Below are 26798 nucleotides of genomic sequence, written 5' to 3'. Positions count from 1 at the left end.
TGCAGTGACTGCAACTCCATCTTGACACAAAACTTAAGTCTGGGCAGTTCATACTTCCTATCCTCCATCATAACACATTGTTGTAAAACTGGACCTCAGATGATCTACTTAAAAGGAGGTAAAAGGTAACAGTGGCAACAATGTGCATGGCTTAAGCAGAGCAGCTATGCACAAGCCAGAGGAACAGGGAACCAAGACTCTTGGGGTGGCTCCTTTCTTTGGAGACAATGTAGTCAACAATGTGACTTCCTAAATTATGTGTTCTTAATACTCTAGTGACAGTTTACCATGTTCTCAACATCCTTTGAGTCTTCAGAAACAGCACTGCCCAAGTATGATTCAATTTATATTTGATTCTTTCTGACAATGTTGAAATATGGGATGTGTTAGTGAAGTCAAAGGCAAGACAGATTCCGTATCTATATCATCAGATGCCTAGAAAAGGCCAAGTGGTGAAGGAACAGTATGGATTGCTTGATCATCAATTGTCTGTAAACTTTATATACTATGGAGGGAGACTCGCAATCTTCAGTAACATGGCTAAGTCAGAAGGTGGTTCTTCCCACTTACGTTCAGTGTTTGCAATTTCTTCCTCTATTTTGACCATGACACTATTCATCAGTTCTATGCTATTTTGTTCCCTGAGTTTAGATACATGAGTATTATTAAATGATAGTTGTATAGTCATCTTAAGCCAAGGAGTAGTCTGACACAGTAACAGTAGAATCTATGAAATCTGTGATGTTTATTCAGGACAACAGACCTCATTCTTCATTTCCCTCAGAATGGCCCTGATGAAATAGCCTCAAAGACAGTACTGAGCCTCTTCATAAGAAGTTTTGTTTGTCCTCTGAGAATGATCAGAGCATTGATTACTCCATATCATGCATATCAGTTGTGGCACTCTCACTTAGAAATAATGATCAGTGCTTTGAGGCAACCATGAGGGAAACTACAGAGGTGGCAGATGATGAACTTTCTGAGGGAACTGTGACACAAATTCAGATTTTACAGAATAATCAACTGGATGAAATATTGGGTACTGAGGAAGTTTCAACATTTATCAAAGCATGGTTTACAACTAAAGTAGATAAGAATTCTCTCACTAACAAAGGACATAAACGGAAGCAGGGGATATAGTCCGAGGAAGAAATCGATACTTTGATCAACAACATCAAGGGCTATCTGAAGCTCTCAGAATAAAAATGCAACAGAAATCATCTTTGATATGTCAAAAGATGAAAGAAAAGATTTCTACAGGACTATAGCGTGGAGGCTGAACTGACCTGTTTACAGTTTATAGAAGAGTGCAGTGCATGTATGGTGACAGGAACAATGTGGGAAAATACACTCCTGCAAACACTGAGAAGCTCAAGGAGCTCCAGATAAAGCATGGCAGTGACTGGGCAACAAGATGGGTGGCCCTACAAAGAAGTGCCTCTTCTGTCAAAGACCACTGACAGCTGATGAAGGATATCTGCAACACAGGGAAATGGACAGAAGAAGAAGGAAAGCGACTTGCAGAGGTAGTTCATGAATTAACAAGCAAAAGCCAAGTGACATAGTCACACAGGGTGTGTCTTGGGCAGCTGTAGCTAAAAGAGTGGGTACCTGCTCAGAAAAGCAATATTGTTCTAAATGGCTCAACTACCTGAACTGGAAACAGATTGGGGGTACAGAATGGACTAAGGAAGATGAAATCAATCTCATCCTTAGGATAGCTGAGCTTGATGTAGCTGATGAAAATGACATAAGCTGGGATCTTTTAGCTAAGGGATGAAGCAGTGTCCGTTCACCACAATGGCTTCGAAATAACTGGTGGACCCTCAAAAGGCAAATTACAAACCATAAGGATGTTTTATTTCCTGCTTCCTGCTGCTTCTGTTGACTCAACAGAAACAATAACACTAAGCAGTGGAACACTACAAACATTTGAGATTCCTCCATCTTTCCATTTACAGCCCACTGGTACTCGAGGCACCTACCTACTTCAAACCAGCTCAAGCCAATGCCTTTCTCTAACACTGGCCACAAGTCCTACAGTAACCCTGGCAGCTGCTGCTCCTGCTTCTCCTGAGCAGATCATTGTTCATGCTTCATCCCTAGAACATTTTTTGAACACAAGTGACAATGTCACAGTACAGTGTCACATACCAAGAGTCATCATTCAAACTGTTGCTACAGAGAACATCATTTCTTCAATATCTCAAGCAGAACTGACAGTTGATAGTGATCTTCATTCATCTGATATTCTTGAGCCTCCAGATACACTAGAAGCAGACACTATTCCAAAGCCATATTTAAATTATTCTGCAGGGGAAGGTCGAGGCTTCATTCCCTTGCAACCAGGCCTCCTGGGACTCTGCAATCGTTACTTTAAATCACAGGAGGAATAAAAAGCAGATATTTTCATTAATTTCCTATATTTAAGCAATTTAATAAAATGCCATTTATGTTTCAAAATATTTTATTAATTCAGAAAGGGAAATGGTCTGTCATTTCTTTCCTTCTTTTTTATTGGATATTTAATATATTTACATTTCAAATGTTAACCCCTTTCCTGGTTTCCCCTCCTGAACTCCCCTTTTCCATCCCCACTTCCCCTGCTTCTGCAGGGGTGCTCTCCTCCTCCCACAAACCAATTCCCACCTCCCACCCTGGCATTCCCCTACACTGGGGAAATCTAACCTTCATAGGAACAAGGGCTTCTCTGATCACAAACAATGCCATCCTCTGCTACATATGAAGTTGGAACCAAGGGTCGCTCCATGTGTACTCTTTGGATGGAGCTCTGGGAGGGTATTGTTGTTCTTCCTATGGGGTTGCAGACCCGTTAAGTCCCTTCAGTTCTTTCTCCATTGTTTTCCCTCTCAGGAGGACCCCCACCCCTTCAGAAAAAAAGGGAAGGGGGCAGTGAAAGGGATGTAAATGAATAAGAAAAAAATAATTAAAACAACAACAGCAACAACAACAATAACAACAACAAATTCTTGTTTAGCTCTATACGCCATATTTTAAATTGGACTATCTGGTTTGTTGTTGTTGAACTTCTTAAGTTCTTTATATATTTTGGATATTTGTCCTCTGATGTAGGGAAGGTAAAGTTCTTTTCCCAATCAGTGTGCTGTAGTTTTGTCCAATTGACAGTGTTTTTTGTCTTACAGAACCTTTTCATTAACCATATTTCAAGTTTTAAAGTTTTATATTTACCCATCTGATGATAATACAGCAAATTTTTGGTTATCCTTCTGGAGTAGTGATGACCATGCGACTGAGCAGATCACTTGGCAGATCACTAGAAAGGACAATAAAACCTGTACATACAAAATATGCTTCTGATCAGCAATCTCTAATGACCATGGCATTTTTTAAGATGAAAACCATAGGAAATTAAGATATGTTTGTGTAATAAACTCAGTTTAATTTAATCTGTTCTTCTGAAATGAAAACAACAAAAACAACAACAACAACAAAATACTAATATCTAAGAGAGACAGAATTCTCACTCTAGTTTTCTGTAGGGCTTGCGGATAAAAGTAATAATACCCCTTACTAGGGTTTGGTCCTAACCTAAATTAATTACTTAAAATTAATCCTATCCCCCTCCCATTCTTTCCCTTTTCTTCTCTCCTCTCTTCTATGCTTTTCCTCATTTTCTCTCCACACCTATTCTATCAAATTGCCTCTTCATCTTTCCTTTCATACAAAGAAATAAACACATTTTATGGCCGGATCTATATTTGATTAAACTATCACAAACTCAAAATAAGAGAAGTTACACATTTCAGTTACTTCACCTAACCAACTGAATTAATGCTATTGTCTGTATTAAGTGTGCTAATACAGCATCCCTGTATTAGCATAAAAATGAACAAAGGTCATTTAATACAGCAAAACCAACAAGTTATTAAATGATATGAACAACTCAGGTAATTTACTGACTATTATACTTTATATGGTATAAGAAGATTTTCATGGACATGCCTTCATAATGTTGTTAGGTTGAAATGTTAAATAAAACAATGAGACACATGTGATCTATGTGTATGTATGAGTGGAGAGAAGGGTGGGTGTTATTCGTGAGTGTGCATGGACATTCCAGAGTTTGTGTGTATATTTTTAAAGTACCTGAGACTGGGTTATTTATAAAGAATGAAAATGCATTTTTCACTATCCGCTATCATGATATGGGTAGCTTCAGGTTTCTGCCCCTGCTTTAAAATGATTTCTTGAGTTCCAGATCACACAAAGAAAACAGGTTTTCTGTCCTGATGCAGCAGAAAGCATAATATAAGAGTTACATGGATGTGCTTTCACAAAGATTTTAAATTGAAAAATTAAATAGCACCATGGGACACATGTGATCTCTGTGTATGTGCGAGTGGAGTGAGGGGTGTGTGTTATCCATGAATGTGCACAGGAAAAAAAAGGAGTGAAGTCCCTCCTTAAAGGCATTTTATAAAAGTACAGAATCAAATTGTATCCATGGGGCCAGAGCCCTCCAACCCATCTTTCAGTCATTTCTGAATGTCTAAAAGCCCAGGAATATTATAATGATTTGTAAAATTCAATATTTATTTTGAAGTATATAAAACATACAAACAAATTCTCTGTTCTATCTCCGTCTCTTTCTGTCTCTCTGTCTCTCTTTGTCTATCTATCTATCTATCTATCTATCTATCTATCTATCTATCTATCTATCTATGTATCTATCTATCTATCTATCTTTGTGAAGGGTTGTGTGGTCAACAAAACATTCATACAAATAGAGTCTAATTATTTTATTGGCCTTAATCATAAAGAAAATTGTTTTGAAACACTGTTTCTTCTTTTTTTTAATACTTTAGTTGGTTTACAAAACCCTCCTTATGGCATCTCTATACACAAATATAATTGTACTTAAAAGAGTCTTATAATTTTTCTATGTGGATGATTTAATTTTGACCCTAAGATTTCCAAAATTCTTTACCAAGAATTATGGTTACAAAAAAGATTAAATAACGACTTTAAGTGTGATATTTTGTGGTTTAGCTCAAAGAGCAATATTTAAACAGTAAAGAAAATGTAACAAAATTTAACTTAGAAATTTAGAAATTAAAACACAGTCCAAACTCAATATGATAGCTTTTGCTTTATCTTATTATTTTCTCAATTTGTTATATTTGTAAACAACAAGTGAATGAAAACTTAGCCACTAGAGTAATACTTAACAACTGAACTGTCACTTATACCTAGTGGGAAAGGGGGAAATCAGTTTTCTTCGTTAGACATTGGGTATATCAATGACTCCAGAAGAGGCCTCATGTTCAGGAGTGACCAACATAAATAGACCAGACTTTTTTTTTCTTTCATGGGTATGTATATGTGGGCTTTTATTTGGTTACATATTGTTTGTTTGCTTTGTTTAATTTGGGGGCTTAGTTTTATTTATTTTGTTTTAGTGTTGTTTTTGCTGTTGTTGTTGTTGTTGTTGTTGTTGTTGTTAAATTGGTTACTTGGTTCTTTTTTTGAAGAAAGAATTTGAAGTTTGTGGAATAGAGATGGGAAGAGATTCTTGAAGTATTTAGAGGAAGGGAAGAATATGATCAAAATTTATTTAAACATAAATAATAAAAATAAAATAAAAAGGAAAAGAACCATAAAAGAGAATGTAGATAGAAGTATGTGGGTTCATGTCATTATACAGGTTAAGGCAGATAAAATGAGTCCCGTCATTGGACGAGAAAGGAGAATGGGCTGGGACAAAGTTTTAGGAGAGAGAGAGAGAGAGAAGGGGTGGAGGGGGAGGGGGAGGGAGAGGGAGAGAGAGAGGTAGAGAGAGAAAGAGAAAAAGAGAGAGAGGAGTAGGACCTGGGGAATATGGCGGCAAATATTAAGATTCTTCTCTGGATATAGATAGAGGATGTTATGACTATTTTTTTCTCTATCTTTATTAAATTGGGTATTTCTTATTTACGTTTCACTTGTTATTCCCTTTCCCAGTTTCCAGGCCAACAATCCCTTTAACCCGTCCACCTCCCTTCTATATATGGGTATTCCCTTCCCATCCTCCCCCCACGCCCTCCCTCCCAACAATCTCATTTACTGGGGGTTCAGTCTTGGCGGGACCAAGGGCTTCCCCTTCCACTGGTGCCCTTACTAGGCTATTCATTCCTACCTATGCAGTTGGAGCTCAGGGTCAGTCCATGTATAGTCTTTGGGTAGTGGCTTAGTCACTGGAAGCTCTGGTTGGTTGGCATTGTTGTTCATATGAGGTCTCAAGCCCCTCCATGCTCTTTGATTCCTTTCTCTGATTCCTTTATCTGGGGTCCTGTTCTCAGTTCAGTGGTTTGCTGCCGGCATTCTCCTATGTATTTGCTGTATTCTGGTGGTGTCTCTCAGGAGAAATCTACATCTGGTTCCTGTCACCCTGCACTTCTTTGCTTCATCCATCTTATCTAGTTTGGTGGTTGTATATGTATGGGCCACATGTAGGGCAGGCTCTGAATGGGCGTTCCTTCAGTCTCTGTTCTAAACTTTGCCTCCCCATCCCCTCCTAAGGATATTCTTGTTCCCCTTTTAAAGAAGGAGTGAAGTATTCTGCATTTTGGTCATCCTTCTTGAGTTTCATGTGTTTTGTGCACCTAGGGTACTTCAAGCATTTGGGCTAATATCCACTTATCAATGAGTGCATACCATGTGTGTTTTTCTGTTATTGGGTTACTTCACTCAGTATGATATTTTCCAGTTCCATTCCATTTGCCTATGAATTTCATACAGTCATTGCTCTTGATAGCTGAGTAGTATTCCATTGTGTAGATGTACCACATTTTCTGTATCCATTCCTCTGTTGAAGGGCATCTGGGTTCTTTCCAGCTTCTTACTATTATAAATAAGGCTGCTATGAACATAGTGGAGCATACGTCTTTGTAATATGTTGGGGCATCTTTTGGGTATATGCCCAAGAGAGGTATAGCTGGATCCTCAGGTAGTACAATGCCCAAATTTCTGAGGAACTTCCAGAATGATTTCCAGAATGGTTGTACCTGTCTGCAATTCAACCAACAATAGAGGAGTGTTCCAATTTCTCCACATCCACCATCTGCTGTCACCAGAGTTTTTGATCTTAGCCATTCTCACTGGTGAGAGGTAGAATCTCAGGGTTGTTTTGATTTGCATTTCCCTGATGACTAAAGATGTTGAACATTTCTTTAGGTGTTTCTCAGCCATTCGGCATTCCTCAGCTGTGAATTCTTTGTTTAGCTCTGAACTCCATTTTTTAATAGGGTTATTTGTCTTCCTGCAGTCTAACTTCATGAGTTCCTTGCATATTTTGGATATGAGTCCTCTATCAGTTGTAGGATTGGTAAAGATCTTTTCCCAATCTGTTGGTTACCATTTTGTCCTTATTTTTTAAGAGATAGATGTGTACAGGATTTTGTGTTGTCTAGATAGTCAAATTACATATTTTCAATTGGATCAGAGGTTATTGTGTGGTATGTTCATTCATACGGCAACTTAATTAAGTTCGAGTGAGTATCTGTTGGTAGGACGAACCGGCCCACCAAGTAATTGGGATGTGCATGCCTGGCATGGTGGCAACCTGCCAAGGGAACTGTGAGTGAGAGTGGAGCAGCCTGACAAGGTGCTGTACTGGAACAGCTCACAGACCTCCTGGGTCACAGGGAGCCCAGAAGAGAGGGTGTAGATCAGTGCTCATGGAAACTGATCACAAAGAGCACACACCTTTTTTAACTTTTTTAACCACACTAAAAATATACTGAAAATAGAAAATAAATACTAATATCAGAAATTACTGTATATTATAATGTGTTTTTCAGCAGTTTTTAGCTCAGTGAGACCACTGATATCTTCTCCACCACAGACTACATGGAATTACTGTCACTATATGAACAGGAAGAGTTTCCATATCAATGTATGTTGGCCTCTGCATGTATGGCATACAAATGGGGAGAGGATTCTGAGGCCACACACTAGACAGAGGCTCTACTAGTAACCATGCTTCTCTGAGAAGTAAGAATCACGCTTCATTATGGATATGCATGCTGGTAGGTTGTTGATGTTTGAGTGAATAACTTCAGATCTAAGTGCATAGGGGTAATGATAATTGGACTCAAGGTTTATTAATAGTGAAAACAAGAGGACACGAAGTTGGGAAGGAAAGAGGATATGGGAGCAGTTTGAAGCTTGGTGTCAGTAGTGGATGCAAACTGTCAGTTCAAGTACTCTCTCTGTACCTAGGGGTTCTCATCAGTCTTCCTTCTTTTCCTGACTTTATTTTCCCATCTCATTTTTTTGCCTTCTCCAATTCCATTCTTTAGCCTTCTCTCAACCACACAGTCTAAGCCCATTCTTTTGTTTACTAAAGTTACATCATCAAAGCTTTGATCTTTATTAGTATATTTTTTAAAAATTTCAATATTTACATAAATTCGGGGGCCCAGAATAATAGTCCCAAACACCCTTCTTTTAAACTGAAACTAAACACCAAGTAAAAACACATTTCCTTATAGTTTTTACACAGCCTATTATTCAGGTAGCTCAACACAGTTCTTGAAGTTTTGTGGTACAGCAGACAGCAGACTTTAGTAACTATTTTCATATAATAACAGAAATGTGATAGAATACTAAGGTTAAAATAAATTCTTATAAACTTTTAAAATTCATGCAAGTAATCCAGTTATATCTCTCTCTTTCTCCCTCTATCTCTCCCTCCTATCTCTTTAGGTATTGTCACCTTCAATCCTCAAAGTAGCCAGGAGAATGAAGTATTAACTTTTTATATGTTTGTATGTCATATTTTATGCCTCTATTCTTTGTTTCCTCTCTTAGCAATTCCATGGCCTCACATATGCTCCTCTAAATTTCTAGGTATTATGCAAGTATTTCTCCTATAAAATAAATCCATCTATCATTTGCTTGTTTTCTATAGATTCATTCCTTTCCTATCCATATCTTTTCTCCATGAGACCACTTTAATGTTCCTCCTTGATGTCCCCAAGGTTATCCTGGCTAGTTAACCCACTGGACCAGAAGGAACATGTATCTGGCAATGAATTATTCTGCAAAGAGCCATGTAGCATTTTATGGCCTCTGTGGTTATGCTGTCTAGATCCCTCCTCCTGGCCAAGCAGAAGACCATTCAGAGCCTGCCCCACATGTGGTCCATACATATACAGCCACCAAACTAGATAAGATGGATGAAGCAAAGAAGTGCAGGCTGACAGGTACCGGGTGTAGATCTCTCCTGAGAGACACAGCCAGAATACAGCAAATACATAGGCAAATGCCATCATTAAACCACTGAACTAAGAACGAGACCCCTGTTGAAGGAATCTTAGAAAGGACTGAAAGAGCTTGAAGGGGCTTGAGACCTCTTATGAACAAAAATGCCAAACAACCAGAGCTTCCAGTGACTAAGCCACTACCTAAAGACTATACATGGACTGACCCTGGGCTCCAACTGCATAGGTAGGAATGAATAGCCTAGTAAGAGCACAGTGGATGGGGAAGCCCTTGGTCCTGCCAAGACTGAAACCCTAGTGAACGTGATTGTTAGGGGGAGGGTGGTAATGGGGGAAGGATGGGGAGGGGAACACCCAAAAGAAGGAGGGGGGCTAGTGGCATGTTGGCCAGGAAACCGTGAAAGGGAATAATAATCAAAATGTAAAGAAGAAATACCCAAGTTAGTAATGATGAAAAAGAGAAAAAAATGTCACAACAAAAAATAAAAAGTCCAATATGTTTTTAAAAAATGAAATAAAAGATACTGTTTTTAAAATAATTTATAACACAGTAGATCTATATGAAGATAACAAACCTCTAAGAAGTATGGGATTATAATTCTAGGTACCTGGGAAACATATGCTGATGAAGTTTAATTTCATGGCTCAGGCATTATTCTCTGACTCTCTCATAATTAAATAAATATAAGGGAGCTTAGGGAGTTAGCTCAGTTGGTTAAATACTGGTTCTGCAACCATGATGAACTGTAATTGATCCTTAGAACTCCCATGGAACCTCACATGGTTCACACTTGCAAATTCATCTTTAAAGAGGCAAAATGGGCAGATTTCCAAGATTTACTGCCCAGCCCACAGAGAATACTTGGTATGTCTCAGGACAGCAAGAAACCTTGTCCCATAAGAATGCTCAGCCTTAAATGCAACATCAATGCCATACACCACCATGTCAATGCTCATGGGCCACTGTAGATGAGTTGTGGACTGAACATGAGAATAAGAGGCTGTTGTTGATTATAAAGAAATAGTGTCTTATTGATAATCATGTCAACTGAGGACATGAAATCACACCAGTCATAAAATCATACACAGCAATGTTCTAAGCAACCTCAAGCCACATGAAATTCCAGCGTGGAGAGCAGAATTAGACATAACGTTTACCCCTACCTGAGGAGATATAGCAGAAAAAAGTGGCTGCTGTGGGAGTAAGTCTGCTCTCCCTAAAAGTTACACTGGAGGATCTATCAGACACCAGAGAAAAACTGCACATCCATCACCATATATCCTGTAGCAACTGCTTGTGATAGATGAAAATGATGAGGACTCAAAGTTGGGTGCACACGAAAGGGGACTAGATACTCAGTGAGATGAAGAAGACATTGAATGTGACCAAAGTTGTATGCAAAATCCAGAGATCTAAACCCAAAAAGTTGTTGAAACTTAACAGCCAACACCAAACACCTCTAGCTTACACACACAACAGCTATCATGACAACTACCTATGCACATGCAAACAAGTGAAGTATATCAAATAACATACAATAAGGTGTTTCTCAATTCCATGGTGATAGAACATCCATAAAGTAAGAAGTGAGACTATGTTTGGAAGGTGACAAAATGAATCGGAGAAAGAAGAATAATATTACAAAAACACATTTGTTTACCTTTTGTTTGTATTTTAATAGAAATTTTTATTTCTGCATAATACAAAATGTCAAGTGGATATTTAATATTACCAACCTAGGGAAAATATTTTATAAGCAGAATATCCAACTTATTACCTGCAGTCGGTATGGAATGCTTGTCTAGATGTCAGTTTTCAGAATCTGTAAGTGACAGAAAAATTTATATTTCTCAGAGTGTTTGCAATAGGAGCACAGCATTGTAATAAGAGCTAATGTGATCATACAGAATATAATGCACACATTTTGGAAAGTAAGAGGGTGAACACATTTGTATGAGGAGCTCCAGAAAACCCAGGACTTGAAAACACTTGAACTGTAAATTTGAACACATGTGGTATTTAACCAAGTGCAAAATGTGGGGGAAAGTCATTCTACACAGCAAAAATCCTGCATACAGGCCCAGAGGAGTAAGGGAGAAGGTCATTTTCAAGCATCTATAAATAATCATAGGTGTAGTGAGAAGAGGGAGGCATAATGGGAAAAGGAATATAAATAAGACAGGCAACAAATTATACCCAACCTTTCCCTACTTATGAGACTAAGCCACTGAAAGATTTAAAGCTGGGTGTTATGATAAATTTTCAATCTTAGAAGAACATTCTGGAAGTGCTTTGGAAGGTGTGGAGAGGGTAAAAACACTGGAGAGGAACTGAAGCTATCTGAAACTTCTCTTAGAAATAGGAAGCATATTGGCACAGGGGATATGATTTAGTGGGTATGCATGCTTCTCGGAAAGCCTGATAATGTGAGTTCAATCCCCAAGTGATATGGTATGAGGAGAGAACTGAATCCTGAAAGTCATCCAAACTTCACATAAACCGGCCCTCCCTTGACACAAAGAAATCAAATAGAAATTAGATAAATAAAAGAATTAAAATGAAGAACTGAGCATGGTAAAAGGAAGAAGAGAATTTTTGAGTTCCAAGAAGTGTTCCATGTGCACTGATTTCTGCCTACCCTAGAGCTTTAAATTAGATAGGATAAACCAAAGAACTCACAAAATTATAAAGTTTATGCGTATTTGGATAGGTCATAAGATTAAAGTTTTGGCCATTTAAATAATTTATTCCATTTCACTTACAATGCAAATTAAATGCAATGTTTTGTAATTAAAATGTTGGTATGCTTTATTTAAAAAATTTCAGAACAGATAAGAGGGGAGTAGGAAATAAAAAAATTCTTTTAATCACATTTATGATAAGTCTTTCCTTTATCACAAGGAATGTACCACAACTTGCATAAGACCTTAAAAGGGGGGGCAGGGTCATGTATTGTGGGACACAGAAGAGAAGCACAGAGACCTAGGAGAATGAATGGGAATATACAATTGTGAGGGTTGGGGATTGAGGGGAACCTCTAGAAAGTCTCAGAGACCTGGAATGTGAGAAGCTCCCAGGACACATTGGGAATGACCTTAGCCTAAGTGCCCAAAAGTGGAAAGATGGAACAGGAAGAGACCACCTCCAATAGACAGACAGGGCTCACAGTGGATAAGTGGTGTCACCAAGCTACCTTCAAAATTTTGGCCTATAACTATTTCTGTCTAAAAGAGATGCAGGGACAAAAAATGGAGCATGAATTGAAGGAAGGCAATCCAGTGGCCCACCAAACTTAAGATCAAACCAACAGGTAGGCACCAAACCCAGACACTATTACTGATGCCATGTTGTGCTTACAGACGGGAGCCTAGTGTGGCTGTTCTCTGTTGAGCTTTACCAGAAGTTGACTGAGACAGACGCAGATATTTACAGCCAATCATTGGCGTGAGTTTGGGACCTCTATGGTTGAATTAAGGAAAGGATTGAAGGACTTGAAAGGGATGGAAACCGGATAGAAAGAACATCATTATTCACTAACCTGAACACGTGCAGCCTCCCAGAGGCTAAGCTGCCAACTAAAGGGCATACATGGAATGGTGCATAGACCCTAATACATATGTAGCAGAGGACTGCCTTGTCTGGCTTTAGTGGGAGCTAATGTGCCTAATTCTGTAGATTTGATGCCTGAAGGAAGCAGGATGGTAGTAGTGATGGTGAGGTAAAGATGGGTGGGTAGTAGAGGGGGTGGGTAGTGGGGGAGGGTGGTGAGTGGGGAAGTACCCTCTCACAGGCAAAGTGGAGGGGTGATGGGGTAAAGAATGCTTGGAGAAGGGACTGGAAGAGGGCAACATTTGGAATGTAAATAAGTAACACAATTTAAAAAATCATTTATTTTATTAATTTGTATGTGTGTGACTGAGTTCATTGAACAGAGAAAAGATGTCTGATTCCATAACAAAAAAAGGAATGAATAGCTAGGAGGTGCCATGTAAGTGATGGAAACAGGAGCTCATTCCTTGCAAAATTAGCAAGTGTGCTTACCCACGGAGGCAACTTTCCTGTTCTTTGATCTTCCTTTAATATTCTTCATTTATCACTGCTCCTACATCATAAATTGGAATAGTCTTTTCAGTTTTATTATGTTTCCCCTCATCCACTGTTTCTCTTCTTTCTCAGAAAATATGTTTTCATAGAATTGATACAAACTATGAAAGAAATTAACACTAGAATATTACCTACGAATGTAAAAGATCCATTCATTACTTATAATCCACATGAAATGGATTAAACAGAGTGCAGGATTTTTAGTCATCAGGAGGTGATGAGGCAAATTTGGTCTCCATCCACATTATTCTATTACCATGTAAGAAAATGAGGGGAGTAGGAGACTTCAACACACCACCCTCAACAATGGACAGATCATAGAAACAGAAACTAAGCAGAGACACAGAGAAACTAACAGAAGTTATGAACCAAATGGATTTAACAGATATCTACAGAACATTTCATCCTAAAAAAACAAAAAAGAAGAAGAATAAAGAATATACCTTCTTCTCAGGACCTCATGGTACCATCTCAAAAATTGACCATGTAATTGGTCACAAAACAGGTTTCAATAGATACAAGGAGATTGAAATAATCCCATTTATCCTATCAGAACACCATGGACTAACACCGGTCTTCAAAAACAACAAAAAAGATCTGAAAGCCCCAATACACACATGGAAGCTGAAAAACATTCTACTCGATGTCAACTTGGTCAATGAAGAAAAAAGAGAAAGAAATTAAAGTCTTTTTAGAATTTAATGAAAATGAAGGCACAACATACCCACACGTATGAGACACAATGAAAGAGGTGGTAAGAGGAAAACTGATAGCTCGGAGTGCCTGCAAAAGGAAATTATAGAAAGCATACACTGACAGTTTGACAGCACATCTGAAAGCTCTAGAACAAAAAGAAGCAAATTCACCAAAGAGGAGTAGACAGCAGGAAATAATTAAATTCAGAGCTGAAATCGACCAAGTAGAAATAAAAAGAGCTATACAAAGAAAGACCAAAATAGGAGCTGGTTCTTTGAGAAAATCAACAAGATAGATAAATGCTTAGCCAGGCTAACCTGAGGTCACAGACAGTGTATCCACGTTAACAAAACAGGAAGTGAAGGGGGAGACATAACAACAGAATGTGAGGAAATTAGAAAAAATCATCAGATAGTACTACAAAAGCCTATATTCTACAAAACTGAAAAATCTGGAGGAAATGGACAATTTTCTAGACATATACCAGCTACCAAAGTTAAATCAGGAACAAATGGACGATCTAAATACCCCCATAACTCCTAAAGAAATAGAAGCAGTTATCAAAAGTTTCCTAACAAAAAATAGTCCAGGAACAGAAGGGTTTAGTGCAGAATTCTATCAGACCTTCATAGAAGAGCACATACCAATACTATCCAAACTATTCCACAAAATAGAAACAGAGGGAGCACTATCAAATTCTTTCTATGACTCCACAATTACTCTTATACCTAAACCACATAAAGACCCAAAAAAGAAAGAGAACTTCAGACCAATTTCCCTTATTGATGCAAAAATACTCAACAAAATTCTTGCAAACCAAATCCAAGAACACATAAAAACAATTATACATCATGATCAAGTAGGCTTCATCCTAGGGATGCAGAATGGTTTAATATATGAAAAACCATCAACGTAATCCATTATATAAACAAATTGAAAGATAAAAACCACATGATCATTTCACTAGATGCTGAGAAAGCATTTGAAAAATTCAACACCCCTTCATGATAAAAGTCCTGGAACGATCAGCAATTCAAAGCCCATACCTAAACATAGTAAAAGCAATATACTGCAAACCAGTAGCTAACATTAAACTAAATGGAGAGAAACTTGAAGCAATCTCACTGAAATCAGGGACTAGACTAGGCCGCCCACTCTCTCCCTACTTATTCAATATAGTCTCAAAGTCTTAGCCAGAGCAATCAAACAACAAAAGGAGGTCCAAGGGATACAAATTGGAAGGGAAGATGTCAAAATAACACTATTTGCAGATAATATGACAGTATACTTAAGTGACCCAAAAATTTCCATGAGAGAATTCCTAATCCTGGTAAACAAATTCAGCAATGTGGTTGGGTAAAAAATTAACTGAAACAAATCAATATCCCCCATCTACTAAAAGGATAAGCAGGCTGAGAAAGAAATGTGTGAAACAACACTATTCACAATAGTCACAAACAATATAAAATACATTGGTGTGACTCTAACCAAGCAAGTGAAAGATCTCTATGACAAGAATTCAAGTCTATGAAGGAATGAATCTAAAAGATTTCAGAAGATGTAATGATCTCCCATACCCATGTATTGGCATTATTAATATAGTAAAAATTGCTCTTTGGACAAAAGCAATCTACAGATTCAATATAATCCACATTAAAATTCCAATTCAATTATTCATAGAATTATAAGTAGCAATTTTCAAATTCATTTGTAAAACCAAAAACTCCAGGAGAGCAAAACTATTCCCAACAACAAGAGAAAATCTGTGAGAATCACTATCACTGAACTCAAGCTGTATTACAGAGCAATCATAATGAAAACTGCATGGAATTGGTACAAAGACAGGCAGGTAAATAAATGGAATAGAATTGAAGATCCAGCAATGAACCCACACATCTATGGTCACTTGATCTTTAACAAACGAGCTAAAATTATCCAATGGGAAAAAGACAGAATTTAAACAAATGGTGCTGGTCCAACTGGAGGTCTGCCTGTAGAAGATTGTAAATTAACTCATTCTTATCTCCTTATACAAAGCTCAAAACCAAGTAGATCAAAGACCTACACAGAAAACCATATACACTGAAACTATTAGAAGAAAAAGTAGGGAAGAGCCTCAAACACATAGGCACAGGGAAAAATTTTCTGAACAGAACACTGATGGCTTACTCTCTAAGATCAAGAATCAATGAATGGGACCTCATGAAACTGCAAAGCTTCTGTAAGGCAAAGGACACTGTCAAAAGGACAAAACGGCAAACAACAGATTGAGAAAAAGTCTTTACGAATCTTACATCTGATAAAGGGCTATAATCTAATAAATACAAAGAACTCATCAAGTTAGTCTCCAGAGAATCAAATAACCCTATTAAAAATGGGGTACAGAGCTAATCAAAGAATTCTCAACTGATTAACACGGAATGGCTGAGAAGCACCTAAAAAATGTTTAATATCCATAGTCATCAGGGAAATGCAAATCAAAACAACCCTGAGATTACACCTCACACCAGTGAGAATGGCTAAGATCAAAAACTCAGGTGACAACAGATGCTGGCTAGGATGTTGAGAAATAGGAACAATCCTTCATTTTTTGTGGGATTGCAAGTTGGTACAACTACTTTAGAAATCAGTCTGGAGGTTCATCAGAAAATTGGACGTAGTACTACCTGAGGACCCAGCTATACCATTACTGGGAATACATCCAAAATATGCTCCCATATATAACATGAACACATGTTTCACTATGTTCATAGTAGCCTTATTTACTATAGTCAGAAGCTAGAAAGAACCTAGATGTCCTTCAACAGACGAGTGAATACAGAACATGTGGCAAATTTACACAATGGAATATACTCAGCTATTAAAAACAGTGAGTGCATGAAATTCTTAGGCAAATGGATTGATCTACAAAATATCATCCTGGGTGAGGTAACCCATTCACAAAAGAACACACATGGTATATACTCACTGATAAGTGGATATTAATCCAAAAGCTTGGAATAACTAAGAAAAAATTTACAGATTGTATGAAGCTCAAGAAGGAAGACCAAAATGTGAATGCCTCATTCCTTCCTAGAAGGGAGAACAAAATATTCACTGAGGAAATACAGGGGCAAAGAGTGTAACAGAAACTGAAGAAAGGGTCATCCAGAAACAGCCCCTCCTGAGGATCCACACCATGTGCAGACACCAAGACCAGCCACTATTGCTGATGCCTTGTAGTGCCTGCTGATAGGAACCAGATATCAGTGTCCCCTGAGAGGCTCTGCCTGAGCCCTACTGATACATATGAGAATGGTTGCAGCTAACCATTGGACTGAACAATGGAAAGCCAATGGAGGAGTTAGAGAAATGTTTGAAGCTGAAGGGGTTTGCAACACCATAGAAAGAACAATCGTATCAACCAACCAAACCACACCAGAGCTCCCAGGGACTAAACCATCAACCAGTGAGTGCACATGGAGGGATCCACGACTCCAGCTACAAATGTAGTAGATGATGGCATTGTCCAGCATCAATGGGAGGAAAAGCCCTCCTTCTTGTGGAGGCTTGTTTTTCTAATATGGGGAATGCCAGGGCATTGAGGTGAAAGTGAATGGGTGGGTGTGGGAGTGTCCTTGCAGAGGCAGGGTGAGGGTCGAGGTTGTATGGGAGAGGGAGGAAAGGGCATAACATTTGAAATGTAAATGCATAAAATATCCAAGAATAATATTTTTTAAAAAGGGGGGATGTTTGTAGACAGAGACAGATACAGAGATATGGACAAAAGAAGAAGAATAAACAAAGAAAAGGAAGAAAAAAGGAAAGGAAAGAGAACAGAGAAGACAAAATAAAGTGTAGCATATAGTGCATTCTGTAGATAATAGAATATGAACTTGATATTATGAAAGTGATGTCATCCTTAAGGGAGGAATCAAGGTTCATTGCAATGCATCAATAGGTCTAACAGGAAAGATTTCAGTCTGGGACTCAAGGGCTGAGACAGATTCCCCTTTTGGGTAAGAGGTTTATTAAAAGCATCATTACCTTGGCAGTCATGCTCACATTGTGTACTTTGAATACTTTTGAATAGGTTTCAGAGGAAGGGGGAAAGTTCTAAGGCCTGCAAATAAAACATAGTCTACAGTATGGGCTTACAGTCACTGAATAAATCATGAAGATATGGAGAACAAAGTAAATAAATAAATAAATAAATAAATAAATAAATAAATAAATAAATAAATAAATAAATTTGTGTTGGTACTGTATCTGGAAAATCAAATGCCTTAGATATAGGATCTGCCATACTTTAACCAAAATGAAAGCATTTTACCAAATGGAGTGACTTTGGCTAACAACATATGATGACACTAAGGAAAGATTTTCAAAATATGCAAAAGCTGTATTGAATATTCTAATGGATAATAGAGCAAAGCTACTTCCAGGAAACTGTTCCTTTTGGCTTGAAAATAGATAGTGGAGAGGCAAATAATGGGAGAGTCACTGCCGCCATGGATCTCAAAACAGATAATGGAGACAGTTACTGGAAGAGTCACTGATGTCTTGTGTCATAGTGTGACACAAAAAGAAGAGCTCTGGGCTATGATTCATCTGGAGATTCCAAAGTACACTGTAGACTAATCTGTACCTCAAGAATATTTTAATTAGAATGGTATTATCAGATACTATCACAACTGCAAATAGAGGAGATATGAACCCTTTTCCTAGAAAAAGGAAAAATGTTAATGCTATAAGGGAATAAATTCTGATGAGATTTTTGCAGAGGAGTAGTGCTAACTGTAAATGGATTAATTGATTTTCAATGGTTCCATAAGAAACAGAGCATTTTCAATTGATAAAAATTTGCCAAAGTGAATTAGGTTCATAATGTTGCAGACCAAGAAAGGAAAGAGAACTAATATGGAAAAGCCCGAGTGAAGGATTACATGTCTATATGCCACGAGCTTCATCACCAGCCGATCTGTCACAGGGTTCAGGATGTTACTAGCAACATTTTATTCAGCTTATAAATACAGAGCCAAAGTGAAGAGTCAATCACACTTCATGTAAGTAAATTACACATCATACTATAATCAGAGATACTTGCAAAAGTCAAAAGAAAAATGATAAAACTCAGTGTCTGATGGTGCTAAGAGACACATTATCTGCTTTTTATCTCACTTTTCAAATACTAAAAAGTAAACTAGAAAATCCAACAATGCTTTGTTGAGAACTAAAGGCAGATGGAATTTTTAAAATCACCTAAAGTGGAGGATGAAACACTGGACTATTAACCAGCTGAAGTTGACGGTGGTATGTTCCCATTTATTTAGTTATTTACATTTCTGATCATAATACTGCAACTTTTGTTTCATTCACACTGCTACTTCACCTAGATTATTATTAAAAACAAAAAAGCAATAATGTACCAAGAGGAAAATATTACAATATTAAGATTAATAAATTTATTTCCAAATTCAAAGATTCATATCTTATCCTTTAAGCTAGGAAACTATTTTAATATGATTTCAAAATGTTTGACTTCTGCTCATTGTTTCATTTTCTGCATAGATGTCTAACAATTGTATTTATAGAATGGATACACAAATTAGATCCATACATTCTCATTGAGAGAATTGTGTTAATTCTCTCTAATTAATTGTATGTGTTGACATTTATTTTGTTACACTTTTCTATTTTTCCTCTTGCCCCTTTTGGTCTCTCTTTTACTTCATTCTTTCATCTGATATTTCAGCCATTTTATATAAAACAATATGATCTTTCAATTTACAAATCAAAGCCATTACAAGTTATTTCTTCCATACTTCATCCAAACCTGGAGTAGTCTGCCATAATGGAACATCAAGTGTTCTCCATCTGTTATCTGAGTACGCTCTCCCTAGTATTAAGCCATTTGCAAAACTTAGCTAATAGATAAAACATATTCCTATCTTTCTTTCTGGGCACTAATCTTTGATATACTTAGTCTAGTCAAGACCAAAACTGGCATCAGAAGCAGGAAAGATTTGGAAGAGCCCTCATGCCTAGTAGATCCTAGGCAGTCCACACATTTTTCCATCTTCCTGTGAGGTATACTATCCATGGGTCTGGGACCAGGTATATGACCCCTAGCATAGATATTAATATACACATCATTTAATTTCTTTTAATTTTCTGACCACAGAAACCATGAGAGTTAATAAAACCATTATTCTAAGCCTCCCCATATGAGCTGTTTTACTACACAGCAAGAATGAAGTTTCAGGTAACGTGAGGTTGATATCAGAGCTCATCGATGGTAAGGTCACAAAGAGCAAAGCTTTTCATCTTCATCTCTACACAATATAATTTGAAGAAATGACTAGTATGTTAATAAAGGACAATGTAAGCCATACACTACATCTGAAATACATACACGCCAGTTATCATGGCTCAGAGGATTGCAAAGAGAATTGAGTTTGGTCATTATTGCATATTCTATCTTGGATACAAAGAATAAATTTTCTACATCTGTAGTTAGTGTGAACTGCAATGAGGAATAGAGTAAATCCATGTTTTCTTTGCCTCTATCAAGCACATTGTACTTGTCACTTGATAGAATTTGGATAGTCCGATCTGTGCTTTATTACTGTGCCTAAGAAGGCCCAAGAAAAATGTCAACAGCAATGATATTCTGCCATTGTTCATAAATCCATTCTTTTGGCTCTGCCCCCAAAGTGTGCTGATTTGTTCCAACACCTATCAATAGTGACAGTCTGGCTGTTACTTGTACTTAGGTTAAAATGTCAAACCTTCTACAAGTTTGTCATTGCTGCTGTTCCTACTTTTCTTAGAAAGACAAAAACAAGTTCAGTAATGGTTATAGCTTTGGTTTTTGTTTTTGTTGTTGTTGTTGTATTTTTTTTTCTTGCTTTTGCTTTTGTATTGTGTGTGGTAGATTACAGCCTGTATGCACATCACTACATATGCTACCTTCTTGACTATATCAAACAAAAGCTTATTGATTTGAGATGCTATCTTTCCCATGACTTCTTTATGATAGTAGAAGTTCATGGCTGGATTGAAAACACTCTGAGACAATACGAAGATTTCTATATGGAAAAAATTTACATTTTCATCTTTTTAATCAAGGATTTCAAATGTGAAAAATCTCACTTATATCTTAATGATGACATATTCAAATTTGATATTTCTAGCTAGTTTCCTTCAGTGAATAACTAATTTCCTTAAGGACTATCTCCTTGTACTGTACCTCCTGAATATCCATGGCCTATTTGAAAAACATATTCCCTAGCTTGATTCACTGAACTGGCACATTCTCAATTAGTACTAGACAATGACCATCTGGTTTGAAAAGAATGATATTGTCTCTTGTGTGTTATAAGATGATTCATCAATGTAAATGGAGAAAAGGGCAGAAAAGATAAAGACATTTGATCAAGTAAATTGCTAGTGTCTGAAAGCAAAGTGACAATGATTTCTTATTTTGCTATATTATTTTTCCAAAAATAGTTTCAAGTCCTCAGAACCATGATAACTATGTATAAGTGTATTAAAAAAATAATGTGTTCCTTTGCTTTGATCTGACTGTTTGTATCATTTGAGGCTTGTGCTACAAACATCTAATAATCTGCTTAGGGAAGTACTCTTAGCATATGGATTTAAGAATAGTCTACTAGTCATATGCCAGAGACATAGAAAGAATTTAAAAGGAGGAGTGTTGAAAAAGATGTCTCAGCAGAGATAAATATGGTATATATCTACATATTTGTGAATTTAAACTTTTAAGTCAATTATAATCAAGCTACAATTCTTAGAGAAAGTTATTTCAAGGGCCAAGTTCATATAGATCTCCCTCAGACAGTGAAATGGAATACATAGTAAGGCTGGTGAGGGAGCCAACTGGAACAAAATGATAAAGTAGAGATGGGAAGAGAAGAGGGGCACAGGAAAGAATTAATGGGGCAAGTCAGATAAAACTAAGGGAAATTTGAGGGGTACTATGTAATCATAACACAGTAGAAGCATTCAGGAATCTATACATATATACATATATGAAGGTGATCTAAATAAAATTGCTAATAATAATAATAATAATAATAATAATAATAATAATAATAATGGAGACAGAGCACAAACTGGGCATCTTTTGCCACTAAATGAAGCTTCCAGCACACAAACTGGGTTATATTTAACAGAATAGTTTTGACAAAGAACTCCTTGAAAATCTCCAAACAACCCAGTATTTCATCCTTAAAAGTTGAGTAATGTTTGAATAGTCATTCTCTATCTCTCTATGTCTGTCTGTCTGTCTGAATGTCTTTCTCTTTCTACTTGTATGCATATGTATGTATGTACGTGTGTATGTATGTATGTATGTATGTATGTATGTATGTGTATGTAGTGTAATAGTGCCACAATAAAAATGGGCACTTATATTTTCCTCCTATGTTACTGACTCTTTTTTCTTGCACTAACAAACTGATGGGAGGAATCTTGAAATCTTGAGATGGTTGTATATTATTTTAAAAATAACTATAGACCATTATAACTTGTTATCACTTCGTTTTTCTATCTTTTGTTTCCTATGTCCTTTGAATCTCATTTATGAACTTATTTCTAGGATCAATTTCACCCTCTGATACTTTCAGGTGGTCTGACCGTGACATTGAGTTGATTTTTTAGAGAGTTAGGCAATGGAGATTGTTTGATCTTTTACACATAGGCACTTAGCATTAGTGATATCTGTTAAGTAGGCAACTCTTCACTAAAATGGGTTTTAGTGCTATTTTCAATATTCAAATGATTATAGCTGCATTGGTTCATTTGTGGGTTCACCATTCAGTTTTATCTTTCTGCTTGTCTGTTTTTATAGCAACCCCATGCTGTTTTGTGCCTTACACTCCTCCCAAGTGTATTTTTAAATCAAGTATTATGATATCCTAGATTGATTCCTGCTGTTTAGGAATGCTTAGGTTAGTGACAACTTTGTGCTTCCACATAAACCATTTCTATTGGAATTACTAGGTATATCTTACAATTTGAAAACAAATGCAATTCCATTTTTGTCACTGTTAAAATGAATTGATATACCAATGCTTCCTAACAATATGTTTTCCCAGAGCATTATGATCTGATTCCTTGCAGCATAAATTTATACTAAATCTTTCATAGTGTTGTAAATTTACATTATAAAATTACTTTAATAATTGGTTTCTTATATTCTCCCCATTATGAATTGATGAGTTTGTTATGTTTTAGAGTTAGTTTTAATATCAAGTGCTGATATAAAAATACTCATATATAAACCCTTTGTCATTATTTTCCAAGTATTTACTCATATTGTTATACATGTATCTTAATCTTTTCAATATCCAAATATAGCCAATCCACATTATTCACACTAGAAAATAATGCAATGACAAGGTTAGTATATGAAATAAACTTATATATACATACACTTCCTATTAGAAAAAATAGAGGTAACTCTATATTTGGTGACATCCTCCCTCTGCATGTAACATTGTTTTATATGTGCTTCTACATAAAATGACCTTATCTCATGTAGGCTTTTAGTTTATTAACATTGAAGTCTATGCCCTACAATACTATAATTCATATCAGCACAAAGCTTGTGTAACATTTTTCACTCCATTAGGCCTAACATTGAATTTCTATATGTAGGAACATGAAAGCCTTATTCTTGGAGAACATTTTAAATGGGAAAACAAACAAGAAAATGTGCTCAAATCATATAGACATTGAAATCCACAGATCACTAGAGAACACTTGCTTGTATCCTAGATTGAAACATTGATGCTGCTGAGAGCATATTTCACCTCATCAATGAAATGCCTGTCAGGTACTGGAGATGTTTCACTATTGTTTACATCATTAATTGACCACCAGGGTTTACATGGCAATCAAAAATAAATTTAAGTTAATGGGTAAAGTCATGGATGCAAAATCCAAAAAAGAAAGAAGATCATGAAAAGGTGGTATTGAGATACGTTGAAAAATAACAAAAGAAAGACATCAATAGACACATTCAGAGATATGGGGATCAAAAGGAAGTAGAGAAATAGGCACAGGGAAAGGAAAGGAGGAAGGCAGGAAGAAAGGGTGGAAAATGGGAGAAAGGGAGGATAGAAGATCTTTGATGAAAACAAAGAATATATATAATTCCTCCTATATAGTAGAGCCCCTTATATCCGATTGCATTGTTCTAATTTGTTTTATACCACTATGACAAGCATCGTTGTCCAAAGAAACATAAGGAGAAATGGATTGCTTTGAATTATGTTTCCTGATTACAGCACATCATTGAGAACTATCATATACTTCCATAAATTTGTATTAAAACTTAGTATCTTTAGGAGAAAAGAAGATAAAACTTATTTGTATGGGACTTTGAAATCATAAAATGTAGGAATATTTTTTAAAAAAATGTAATACAGTTTAGAAGGCTATACAGTGTTTTAGTTAGTAGAAAAAAGCAAGCAATTAAAATTATTTTATGTTGTTTAAAAATCTGTAGGACCAATAATTATCAAAAGAAGCGGTCAATAATTAGAAACAGTGTAGAGCATGAGAAGTAAGAAAGGTAAGTAGGGAGTAGAAATAATGTAAACAGAGTTTTCATGTGTAGAATGTGTATTGTATATTATTTAAAACAAGATATGTTACAATGAACTGAAGAGACAGTTAAGTGGTTTCAGATCAGCAGACAGGAACCGGATATAAATCTCTCCTGAGAGACACAGCCAGAATACAGCAAATACACAGGCGAATGCCAGCAGCAAACCACTGAACTGAGAATGGGACCCCCATTGAAGGAATCTTAGAAAGGACTGGAAGAGCTTGAAGGGTCTCGAGACCCCATATGACCAACAATGCCAACCAACCAGAGCTTCCAGAGACTAAGCCACTACCCAAAGACTATGCATGGACTGACCCTGGACTCCAACTGCATAGGTAGCAATGAATAGCCTAGTAAAAGCACCAGTGAAAGGTGAAGCCCTTGGTCCTGCCAAGACTGAATGTAATTGTTGGGGGAGGGTGGTAATGGGGGGAGGATGGGAAGGGAAACCCATATAGAAGGGGAGGTGGAGGGGTTAGGGGGATATTGGCCCAGAAACCAGGTAGAGGAATAACAATCGAAATGTAAATAAGAAATACTCAAGTTAATAAAGATGTAAAAAAAAAATAAAAAGTCATGCTGTGCTACACACTCATACGTGCACACACACACGCACACACACACACACACACACACACACACACACTCCAAAGCAAACCATATGCATAAAAAATAAATACATGTTAAAATATTACTATAGATAGATGTTGAAAATAAGGAGTTGTTTGTATATGTATGTCTATATGTGTACATCAAAGGGAGGTTATTATATATTGCTCAATAAAACAGTAATAAGCTTCAAAAAATTTGCTGATAGGTTATAAAAAGAGGATTTTAACTTGGATGACTGGATATGGGGAAATGGATCTGGGAGGATTTATGTGAGGGAGTGAATGTGAGCAAAGCACATGAGTTAAAAGTACACATAATAATGGCATACAGGATGAATATTATATATATATATATATATATATGAGGGTAAGTATGTGTGTGTATTATGTGGTTGTGTGTATCTTTATGTAACAACAAATAATTTTAAAAAATCATGGGTTTGGAAGGGAGTATATATGTAAGGTTTTGGAAAAAAGAACAGAAGTAGGGATGATGTATTATGTTAAACTATCAAAAGTAAATAATTTAAAATATGCTTTGTATAATTAAACATGTTCATCATGACAATAGCCAATTTAATTTTATAAATGTCATATAAATATTAATTTAATTATATCAAATATACTTAATTATAATATACATAAGCTTATTAGATATAAATATTAAGAATATGCACTTTATTCATGAAATCATAAGTAAAAATATGTCCCAATGGATTTTCATTACACAGAAAGACAGAATCTGGTATTTTCAAAGAAAAACTATCTATTCAACTTTAGGAGATTATAGTCCTCAGCAGAATACTGCTATCTCGAAAGGACAAAGTGTTAATTTTCATATACTCAACAAAACTGGAATATTAGGATAAAGTGGACAATTTTCTAGATAGGAATAAGGTACCAAAGTTAAATCAGCATCAGATAAACCATCTAAACAGTACCATAACCCCTATAGAAATAGAAGCAAGTATGAAAAGACTCGCAACAACAACAACAACAACAACAACAACAAAAAAAATGCCCAGGACCAGAAGGGTTTAGTGCTGAAATTTATCAGACCTCCAAATATGACCTAATACCAATATTCTTTAAACTATTCCACAAAATATAAACAGAAATGACACTATGCAATCCATTCTATGAAACAACAATTAGGCTTATGCCTAAACCACACAAAGATCCAACAAAAAAAGAGAGCTTCAGGACAATTTCCTTTATGAATATCAATGTAAAAATACTCAATAAAATTTTCACAAACTGAATCCAATTACACATCAAAACAATCATCCATCACGATCAAGTAGGTTTAATCCCAAAGATGCAGGGATGGTTCAATATACGAAATTCCATCAATGTAATCTACTATGTAAACAAATTCAAAGAAAAAATGCACATGATCATCTTATTAGATGCTGAAAAAGCATTTGACAAAGTTCAACACCCCTTCATGTTAAAAGTCCTGGAAAAATCAGGAATTCAAGACCCATACCTAAACATAGGAAAAGCAATCTACAGCAAACCAG

The 26798-nt window shown here is 36.4% G+C and overlaps 1 pseudogene; it reads left to right on the top strand.

Moving 5' to 3' along the window:
- Nucleotides 1-702: 702 nt before the first annotated feature.
- On the top strand, nt 703-2396 carry LOC116895878 (annotated as a pseudogene).
- Nucleotides 2397-26798: the final 24402 nt, after the last annotated feature.

The sequence above is a fragment of the Rattus rattus genome, chromosome 3 (assembly GCF_011064425.1).
Source record: "Rattus rattus isolate New Zealand chromosome 3, Rrattus_CSIRO_v1, whole genome shotgun sequence".
Taxonomy (NCBI): domain Eukaryota; kingdom Metazoa; phylum Chordata; class Mammalia; order Rodentia; family Muridae; genus Rattus; species Rattus rattus.
The sequence above is the reverse complement of the archived record's forward strand: the minus strand, read 5'-3'. Positions and strand labels throughout refer to the sequence as shown.